This window comes from Adiantum capillus-veneris, chromosome 17 (assembly GCF_014529385.1).
Source record: "Adiantum capillus-veneris isolate H3 chromosome 17, ASM1452938v2, whole genome shotgun sequence".
Lineage (NCBI taxonomy): Eukaryota > Viridiplantae > Streptophyta > Polypodiopsida > Polypodiales > Pteridaceae > Adiantum > Adiantum capillus-veneris.
Window position 1 is genome coordinate 39,737,661 of NC_140947.1, and position 11,325 is coordinate 39,748,985.

The window sequence follows — 11,325 nt, forward strand, 5'->3', positions numbered from 1 at the left end:
TCGTCCATCATTCCTTTGTCCCTTGTTACTTTTTCATCCTGATGTTTCACATATGAAGAGCATGATTTTGCTTGATGGGAGAGAGAGCAATAGTAGCAGCCTACCTCCCTAGACTTCTCCTTGCATTGTTGGTTCTTTAAGTCCTTTGGAAGGAGGCGGCTTAAATATGGCTTTAGTCGGTAGCCATTTACTTTCTTAGCATGCTCCTTTCCATCCAAATCCACGAGCTGATAGTAGCTAGAGTTGAAGATCTTCTTGACAATGTATGGTCCCTGCCATCTGGTCTCAAATTTGGCATCAAACCGATTATCAAGTCGATTGTTATACCTTAGTACAAGGTATCCCTCTTTGATACCTTTGTCTTTGACCTTTTTGTCGAGCTTGTCCTTTATTTGCGTAGCCTTTCTTTTATAGCACTCATAAGACGCCTCCCGTTTACATTCTAGCTCTGCTAGGGTGAGAATGTGATCTTCCCATGCTGCTTCTTCTCCTTGTGCCACCTTTCCATGAAGTCGCATCATTGGAATGTTGAGCTCGATGGGTTGCAAAGCTTCTTGACCATAGACTATTGACCATAGACTAGGTGAAAGGGTGTGAACTCTGTTGCTTCCTTGTAGGTAGTCCGATAGGCCCACAATGCTCCATCCAAGAAGTCATCCCATAGCTTTGTCTTGTTCTTTACCATCTTTCGGATGATTCCTGCAATGATGCCATTAGCCTTCTCTACCAAACCATTTGACTGAGGATAGTAGGGTGTGCTATGCCGATGTAGAATGTGAAGCTCATCACAAACTTCTGTGAGAAAGCCCTTCCTAAATCCTTGACCATTATCAGAAACAATCTCCAAAGGTGTGCCAAATCTGCAACAAATGCGAGCGTACACTAACTTGCTAACTGTCCTCTCATTTACTCTTGCCACACTTTGAGCTTCTACCCACCTAGTCATGTAGTCTATGGCCACCAAGATATACAATTTTCCATTTTTAGTCCTAGGCAATGGACCCATAGCATCAATGCCCCATTTTACAAACGGACTATTTGCAAGGACTAACTGACATGGACCATGTAACAGGAGCTTGTTTCCATTAATCTGAAATATGTGGAAGCTTTTACACCAATGTTGAACATCAATGTGCAAGCTAGGCCAAACATACCCGGCAAGCAAAATCTTTTTTGCAGTGAGTTCCTTTGCAAAATGACCACCACACGCTTCCTCATGCAAACCTTCAAGAATGGCTGGAATCTCCTTGCTTGTCGGTATTTTCCTACAAACTTGATCTTTTCCCCTTTGGTAGAGGGCACCTTCCAAAAACAAACATGAACTCGCCTTCTTAATGAGCCTCCGCTTTTGAGCCTTTGTGAAGCCCTCCGGAAACTCTCCCTCTAAAATGTAGCTCACAATGGGAGCCAATGACTCCATCCCCTGGTACCTTGGTTGCTTTATCACTGTTGCTTCCATGATGACCTGCACTTCACTCTCCACACATGCAACTGGTTTTTGGGCAAGCAAATCAGCATCTTCATTTTGTTTCCTAGGAATATGATACAATTGTACTTCTTCAAATTGATTGAAGAGTTTATGGATGGCATGAACCTTTTGCCTTAGCCTTTCATTCTTACAAGCCCAAATACCTAAAATTTTCTTCACAATGAGAAGTGCATCCCCTTTTACCATGAGACACAGTATCTTTTGAGAAACACACATCTGCAAACCATGGATTAGTATGTCGTACTCTGCTTCATTATTGCTCGTGGAACCGGGAAAATTCACATGCTCTTTCATAACAACCTCACCATTTGAATCAAGAAACACAAGCCCTCCCCCTGATTTTCCTCTAGCCTTCTTAAATGCTTCATCAAAGAACAAGGTGAATGCATTAGGTAAATGCCTTGGTGGTGGTAAGGGTAGGGTTTTTACTTCAGGCACCTTGATGTTCCTTTCATGCACTCTATAGGTGAGAATCCATGCTAATTGTGCACGTACACTATCTTCTATTCTGAAAGAGTATTGGAACTCTTGCAATTCCATGATCCATTTTGAAATCCTCGGAATTAGTGTCATTTGAGATGACACCCAAGGAAACAAGTTTTCAGTATTATGATAAAGGGTTTTGGTAGGAGGTAGGATCTAAACTTTCTCACTGCAAAGACAAGAGAAAGCATCATAGATTCTGCTTCTGTGTAATCCTTTTCAAGTGCATTCATGACCCGGATAGCAAAGTAGACAGGTCGCATCCTAGTGTTATGAGGATCTTGCTGCAACAATACCGCACCCAATGTCTCTTTACCGACACTTGAGCTAACAAAGAATGTAAACTCCCAACATGGAGGCATGAGTGTTGGTAGTTCCACCAACCATTTTTATACAAGGGATGTACTCTTCAAGATCATTAGACCATGCAAACCTACTTGTTGTGTCAACTTTTGGAGGGGTGAAGTAACTCCGATGCCAAGTGAATGAAGCGTGACATGTACTTCACCTTTTCGATAAATGAAATTACCTCCTTAAGACTCTTTGGTGATGGTAGCTCAATGAGAGCTTGTTCCTTTGCTGGATCTACCTCAATGACTTTGGAAGAAACCTTGTGACCAAACAAGATCACTTCATCCTCACCTATGTGGCACTTGTCGGGATTGAGTTGACCTCCCATATCATATAGCTTCTTCAAGCCTTCTTCTGCCTTCTGTAGATGCAATGATTTAGAGCTATAGATGAAAAAATCATCTACGAATACTCTAATAGACTTCCCAAAGAATGCTTGAAACACCATGTTCATGAATTGTTGAAACATTGCTGGAGCATTTGTCAAACCAAATGGCGTGACTCTAAAAGCAAAACAACCCCAAGGAGTGATGAAGGTTGTTTTTAATTAATCCTCCAATGCAATACCTATTTGAAAGTAACCAGAGTAGCCATCACATACCTGCTACCTCATTAAGAATCTCATCTTGAAAGGGTTATACAAATTGGCGAGCAGGTATTTCTGAGCAATGAAATAATCGAGCAAGTCCCTTTAAACATTGTTTATTACTAAGAGAAAATTGCAGAAGTACAAGAGGTTTTTCATTGCTGCAAACTAGCCTCACAACCAAACTCAAATCCCATGATGACTAATCCCATGGAACCAAACTTGGAGCCAATTTCAATCATGGAACAAATAAATGCCCCCAGCTTGTCCCAAGTGTCGACAAAATCATTCCACATCGGTGCTTGCGACAAGACAAGGGCACCTAGCATATGTTGTTCTAGCACTTTCCACCTCTATTATCCACTTGGAATACATTTCCATCCGTAGTCTTCGGGATTCTTCAAAGTGCACTTTTTCAACCTATCAAACATGACTCCCAAGTGCAACAATGTAATGATCTATAGTGGTTTGTACCATTAGCGTAGGCCTCTAGCATTCACTCTCCTATAGGTAGCCATTTATCAAAGTGTAAAATGGTGTCTTAGAGTAAAAAGTGATCAACCCCAACCAAGGGCCTAAGCAGTGTTAGAAAAAAACAAGGGTTCAATGTATTTTAAGTAGTCTCAAGAGCTGCGATCTGGATCGCACCGTTGAGCTCTATGTCTAGCGTGAAGATGAAAGTGCCGACATCTCTCACCAAAATGAAGGCTTGCTGTTAAAAACCGCAGAACCATATCTCTCTCTCTCTCTCTCTCTCTCTCTTTGTAACCAAACCTTAAGTAATCTACCAGGACCAAAATACAAAAGTCTACAAGCCATCTAGCACAAAGAAGTTGCTTGCTATAGAAAACTCTATATCAGCAGCATACTAAATTTTCCAACCAACAAAAACAATATCTAGAACATGCTGAAATTACTTCCAAGCATGGTTAGCTCCAAAGGCTAGTTTTGAAGCAAAACTTCCTATTCTATCATAAAGCCTCTTCAAAACCAACCCAGAAAGCATCTCCCCACCTCATGACAAATGAAGTTAGAGAAGATTGCAGGTGAATACTCACTCTAAAATATCCATCTTCTTCCTGCTGCATCTCAAAAGCAAGAGGATCATCTACAGACATACGGCACCTAGCTTGTTACCTCTTGAAGCAGCTCTATTTCCACTCAAATGTTGCCATAAATTTCCTCCAACGAATCCAAACAAAAAATCTTGCTGCCTGGTGTTCATGACAACTTTATGGTGGCCTTCACCATTATGCTGAACAACACCCAACTTTCTTAGGTGTCGTCGACTCATTACTTGTATAACTAATCGTTTGCCCTTGTCTTGGTACAGCAGAAAGGTCTTCGCCTATGTCACGTGCCTTTTCGCTAACCACCCTGTAAATCTTCATAAGGACTTGTGTGAATGCATTTTCAACATTTGTTGCTTCCAAGGCAGAGGTCTCCATAAAGAATAAACACTCACTCTCTGCAAAAGACTGGCTATCCTCTGTTGAAACTGCCCTCAAGTGTCGCAGATCGGATTTGTTTCCCACAAGCATTATCACAACATTTGAGTCTGTGTGCTCCCTGAGTTCTCGAAATTCATATGTCTAGCTATGTCATACACGATCAAAGCACCCACTGCACCCCGGTAATATGCATTGGTGATTGCTCGGTATCTTTCTTGGCTGGCAGTATTCCAAATCTGTGCTTAATTGATGGTCTTTCCATTGACATTGATGGTGCGGGTAGCAAACTTGACATCGATGGTGGACCTGAACTCTAGGGAGAACTCATTGTGAGAGAAGCGCAATAGCAGGTTGGACTTGCCTACACCGGAGTCAAAGTGGGAGTCTGTTAGGAACTAAGAAGAAGCCATTCTCTCTCTCTCTCTCTCTCTCTCTCTCTCTCTCTCTCTCTCTCTCTCTCTCTCTCTCTCTCTCTCTCTCTCTCTCTCTCTCTCTCTCTCTCTCTCTCTCTCTCTCTCTCTCTCTCTCTCTCGCTGAAGGCGAGCAGATGGTGTAGTGGGGAGGGAGGCGAAGCATCCTGAGAAGGGGGGAAGGAGCACATGCATGGGCTCTCTCCGCACACGCTTTTCTGGCTTCCAGGTAGATTTTTTCTTCTGTGACTACAACCGCACTGACTGGAGGAGGTGATCTTGGCCGCCAGCTGAAGGGGACCGCACGCTCCAGTAGCTCCTTGGTCTGCTACTGCAACCATTCCGCGCCGGCGTGGACTTGTTGCAGTAGCAAACCAGTGAAAGGGAAAATAACCAAAATAATCCTTTAATTTGCCCTCAAATTTCAAAAGTTCCCAAAGTTCCCCCGATCTCTTGTCCTAAATTCCCAAAATGTCCTTTAAATTTTTCAAAATTCCCAAAATACGCCCGATTATGAGATTAAATTTCTCCAAAGATAATTTTTTTTTGAAGCTTTTCATAAGAACACTGATTGTCTGTAATGGAATTTGCCTATTCAATTTGAGAGTAGCGGAATTTAATGAGAGTACTTTCAAGAAATGATTTTGTGAGCATAGCGGTTTGACATAATTGAAGATAGCAACATAATCATAGCAATTAGTTAACTTGGCATAGACAATACTTTTGCAAGAGAGAGAGTTTAGAGAACATGACAACAGTTGAGGACCGGATTTATGTGGAGCCGGTCCCCCCTCCAATAGGCATTTGTATTATGATTTCTCCCATAAAGAGAGACTTGTTACAATACAATCTTTGTGTTCCTTGTGACCTAGGTGATGCCATGAAGATGGAATGCTTCATGCATCACAAACATAACATAAACTTGAAGAAAGCTTTAACTATCCCAAGCCTCAGTCCCAAGACCTCAAACACCTTCGAAGGTGGAGAGAGCTAGCAGGGAATGAGGGTAGGGAAGAGGAAGAAGAAACATTTCGTAAGAGAAAGAATTAGTTCCTCACTTATCATACTCTTGTTTCTAGCATACATAATAGCATAGTAATGAAGAAGAAGGAGATGGCAAGCTCAAGCATTGAAGCATGGCTCTTGGATGGATTTGCACTCCATAGCCAAGAGTGTTGGTGTAGGCTCTCAACCTCTACTTGCTTGGAGAAGGAGAGAAAGCTCTTGCACTTTGCATAGTACACAATGAGAGTGTTTGTGAGTGTGTGTGGGTGAGTATACCCCCTAAGCACCCCCCTAGCTTGCTTGGGTCGACCCCCCCTTGTAGCTCATGCTTGAAGCTCATTGGACCCCTCTACGCCTAGCCAATCACAAGCAGGAGCCATTACAAGCAACAGGGGTAGCCTTGGGACAAGTGTCCCCCTTTCCCCTTTAAGAGAGAGGACTTGATAAATGCAAAATCAATTAATTAAATATCCTAAATTATCATTGGACCCCTTGGGTGGCCAACCAATAGGCTTCAGGCGCACCATGAGGGCAACATGAGGATGAACTTGACAAGTGTCCTTGCTGCCTCTTCAAGCTGGGGCTTCCCTTGTGTGTGTGTGTGTGTGTGTGTGTGTGTGTGTGTGTGTGTGTGTGTGTGTGTGTGTGTGTGTGTGTGTGTGTGTGTGTGTGTGTTCTCTCATCCCCCCCCCCCCCCCCCCCCCCCTTGTAGGCTCGCCCCCCTCCTTGTAGGGATCGTTTTGACTTTAGGAGCTCAAGCACCTTAGTCATCAAGCATGACAAAGCACTTGGACTAGGGGGTATTCCCACAAGCATCTCAGGCAAGCATGTCAAGGCACCTCAAGCACCTTAATCAAGCGGCAAGTCAAGCACCTTAATCAAGCACCTCAAGTAGGACAAACACCTCAAGCACGACAAGCACCTCAAGCAGGACAAACACCTCGAGCTTGGGCCGGGTTCCTACCTCAAGCTCAGCCCTAGCTTACCTAAGGTCAAAGGACTTTTACACACATTATTGGAGGTCTTCAATGAGGCTAACCCTAAAGTCTTATGATCCATTGGTTAGCCTTGCTCTTGATAGACCATTTCCCATTTGAGACCCTTTACTATTGGCCCCGTGTTGAGATAGATCTATAAGCACATATCTATATCTTAACACTTGTTCCCGTTTATTCTCCCACATTAAGTGATCAATTTAATATGGGAAAATCATTTGGGTTGGTTAGATATTAGATTTTATGACATTACCTCTCTCTTGAAATCATAGTCGTCCTCGACTATGAGGTAGAAGTGATAAAGCCTTAGTCATTAGTCAATCGTACTTAGCGGGTAGAGGATCCCTTTTTTGACCCTACGACATATTTCCAAGATGGATGACTAATCCGTTTGGTGCTTTGGAGACATAGCTGCCGCAAGCATGTCTGCTCTTTAGTCCATTTCATTTTCCCAAAGTAGAGTGACAAATTCTACTTGGTGTTTGAGAGACGTCGTCATCACAAACATGATTCTAAGCATGCATACTAGTTAAATTTGTGCACAATTAAAAAGAGGATTAGTCTTATAAGACAAAAACATGAGTCATTTAAAAGAGAGTTGTACATTTGCTTACTCTAATGTAGCATTGTAAGCATTGACAAGGTTCATACTATCCTTAAGTTGTACTCCTTGCATCCATTTAGCATCTTCAAAAGGATAATTTTTGAACTTAATAAGATACCGTCGGATTATCTTACCATGTCATAGTACCTTGTATTCATGCCAAAGGACAGCTTCGGGTTGTAGCACCTCTTCTTGGTCTTCAACTTCGGGAGGGTCTTCAATAATTGGTTCAATTGGTGGCTCTCCTTTGTAGGGCTTAAGTAGGCTTACATGAAAGGCATTGTGTATAAGCCAATGGTTGGGCAACTTGAGTTGATAAGCCGTCTCATTGATAGGCTTCAAGATTTGGAAAGGACCATAGTATCTTTTTTCTAGTTTAGCATAATACTTTTGATGGCCGGTACGATTTTTGCCCGTCGTTTGCCTTAATCGAGCCTTAGGAAACTTGCGTAAGACCCAATCATTTTCTTTGAACATTAAGGCTCTTCTGTGCTTATCAGCAGCAGCTTTTTTCCTTTGTTGAGAGATGGCTATAGCCTCCCTAATCTTTTGAAAAGATTCTTGTAGGTCACAGCTATACTCATTGGCGGCGAAGATCTTCCCATGTACTTTCAGTAGCAAGGGACTTTTAGGTCTTCCCTCTATGATCTCGAAAGGTGCTTTCCCCGTAGAAGTATGTACAGTATTATTGTAGGCATACTCTACTAGCGGTAAATACTTTTCCCATTGTGAGCTTTGATCTACTTTGGTAACATAAGTTTTGAGTAGATCGAGTATCGTAAGATTGGCTATCTCACTTTGGCCATCCGTTTGTGGGTGATAGGCCGAAGAGAAATTCAATCTTGTTCCTAGATTTTCAAAGAGACCTTTCCAAAAATTACTGGTCATTCTAGGATCTCTATCTGACACGATGGATGTGGGTAATCCATGGTGTTTGAAAATATGAGATATGAAGAGAGTTGCCATTTGATGTGCCTTAATAGTCTTTTTGACAGGAATAAAATGTGCTTGCTTGCTAAACCTGTCGACTATTGTCCATATTCCTGTATTCCCATGGATAGACTTGGGCAATCCAAAGATGAAATCCATGGATATACTCTCCCATGGTGAATTTGGAATAGGCAATGGCTGGAGTAATCCAGGTTTCTTCCCTCTATCATACTTGGTCTTTTGGCATACTACACATTTTGAAACATACTCTTGTATGTCCACTTTCATGGTAGGCCAATAGAAATACGTCTCTACTCCTCGGAGAGTAGTTTGAATACCTCTATGCCCTGCATATGGAGGAGCATGGGATTCATACATAACCTTCTCACGAAGGGAATGGGTAACACATAGCCTATTTCCGTGGAGAAGATAACCATCCTGCAAGGTGAATGGTTCCTCTTTCTTCCCCAAAGCAAGGGCTGACATTATGTCTCTAAAGTCAGGGTCAGTAGCATACTCATCTATCATAGAGGATAGATCATTGTGAGCAGCTATAGACACCGCATTAACTTTTGGTCGTCGTGAAAGTGCATCGGCAACTTGATTGTGCTTACCAGCTATGTGAGCAATATGGAAATTAAATTGCGAAAGAAAATTTGCCCACCTCATTTGTTTGTCGGAAAGCTTGGTTTGCGTCATGAAATACTTGAGACTTTGGTGGTAGGTTCGTAGGATAGCTAAAAGCTCTTTCTCATAAATGCCCAAGACTCGTTCATCACTATTGAGCCTTCGGCTCTCATATGCTATGGCATGCCCTTCTTGAAGCAAAACTTCTCCAAGGCAATCACCACAAGCATCACATTGGACCTCAAATGGCTTTGAGAGATCCGGAAGCACGAGGACTGGTTGGGAAGTAAGCTTCTCTTTGAGTTTTTCAAAAGCATTTTGCTCCTTAGCAGTCCATACAAACTTAACGTTCTTCTTTGTTAAGTCGTGTAGTGGTCCTGCTACTTGAGAGAATTTTTCTATGAAGCGTCTATAGTATGCACACATACCAATAAAGCTTCTTAGATCATGTAGATTCCTTGGTTTAGGCCATGATTTTATTACCTCTAACTTTGATGGATCCATACAAATACCATCGTGAGAGATAATATGACCTAGATATTGAATCTCTTGAAGGAAGAATTCACTTTTCTTTTGGTTGAGAAAAAGTTTGTTCTCCCTCAAGGCTTGAAAAATCACTTGGAGATGTTGCTTATGTTCCTCCAAAGACTTGGAGTAGATGATGATATCATCAAAGAACACTCCAGAGAATTTACGATATGGTCTAAAACTTTTCTCCATGAGACGATTGAAAGTAGCTGGTGCATTAGTCAAGCCAAAAGGCATGACTAGATATTCATAAAGACCAAATGTTGTGTGAAACGCGGTCTTTAGGATATCTTCATCCACTATCCTTATTTGATGATAGCCACTCTTAAGGTCAATCCTACTGAAGTAGGTAGAGCCTTGTAGCTTATCAAACAGATCTTCTACCCGAGGCATGGGAAATCTGTTTTTGATAGTGATATGGTTTCGTGCTCAATAGTCAACACACATACGGTATGTACCATCTTTCTTTTGCACTAAAAGGACTGGAGAACAAAAGGGAGAGGAACTAGGCCTCACCATCCCTTTGTCTACCAATTCCTGTACTTGCCTCATAATCTCCTCTTGTTGAGCTTGTGAGACTCGATAAGGAGGTTTGTTAGGCGGTGAGCTTCCTGGAAGGAGCTCAATACGATGGTCATCATCCCCTCGTTTTGGAGGTAGGTCCATAGGGATATCATCGATGAACACATCTTGGAATCCTTTTAGAAAAGTAGACAAGTCTAACTCTTCTTGATTCCTATCATTTTCATTTGATGAAACATTATTAGCTTTTAGAGACTCTTTGACATAAATCATGTACGCAGAAACTGAGCTCTTCATTGATTTATCAAAAGAAAGAGGATTTACAAGTGGAATAGTGCAACCACACTCACTAGCATCTATATACATGTTCTTTCCCCTGTAGGTGAAGTAAATTCTCCTTTCAGGGAACTTTATGTTGGAAGCCATGCGATCAAACCATGGTGCCCCTAAGATAACATCCTGATGTTGGAGAGGAGAGATGAAGAAGTCTTCATTGTCGACATAGCTTTGGACATGAAGCCTCAACTTCCCAATCAAGGGAGTAACAGAGGCTTGTTGTCCCTTGAAAGCTGCATCGGCTGTTACTATATCTCCCATCTCAAAAGCTTGAATGCCCAACTTGGTGGCCAACTCTATTGATATGAAGTTGAGAGCAGAGCCTGGGTCAAACAAGATGAAGGAATCATGCTCTCTTACCTTTCCCCACGCATAGGAAAGTGATGATCCTTTGCAATGGCCATCCTCTTTTGGAGCTTCGATGGTGGAAGCCCTAGGAGTCTCATTGCGAGTATTCTTCTTGGGGCAAGAACGATAGCCATGTCCTTGCTCTCCACACTTGAAACACTTATGGTCCTTGCAAAAAGCTTCAAGCTCTTCAAGAGAGAGTTTGTTTTTACCTTTGTAAACTCCCTTCTCCTTGGACCGATTGTTGTTGTTGTTGTTGGAAGTGCCTTGGGAATTATTTTGAGCATTGGATTTCCCCTTTGCATCATTTTTATCTTTGTTTTCCATGGGCTTGACATTATGTCTAGCCCCTTGATGGAAATTGATGCGTGAAGCAACCATGGTGTGGTGGATTACTTCGGTAATAGTACCAGGCCGTTGAGAGTTGATGTATTCGGCCATCTCTTCAAGTAATCCTGCACAAAATTGTTGTCTTTGCTCGGCAAAGTCTATCTTTTGAAAGACAATAGATTTGAGATGTAAATCCCAAAACTTGTCTACATACTTGTTGATAGACTCATGAGAGAGAAGCTTCAAGCCGCGCCATTCGGTAAGAACTTTATCTTTAGTATCGCTTGGAAGAAATTGCTTCATGATGGAAACTCGTAGAGTTTTCCATGT

The 11,325-nt window shown here is 42.1% G+C and overlaps 1 pseudogene; it reads right to left on the bottom strand.

Annotated features, from left to right (window-relative positions):
• Nucleotides 1-4,159: 4,159 nt before the first annotated feature.
• On the bottom strand, nt 4,160-5,111 carry LOC147437102 (ras-related protein RABA1f pseudogene; annotated as a pseudogene).
• Between the last annotated feature and the right edge of the window lie 6,214 nt (nt 5,112-11,325).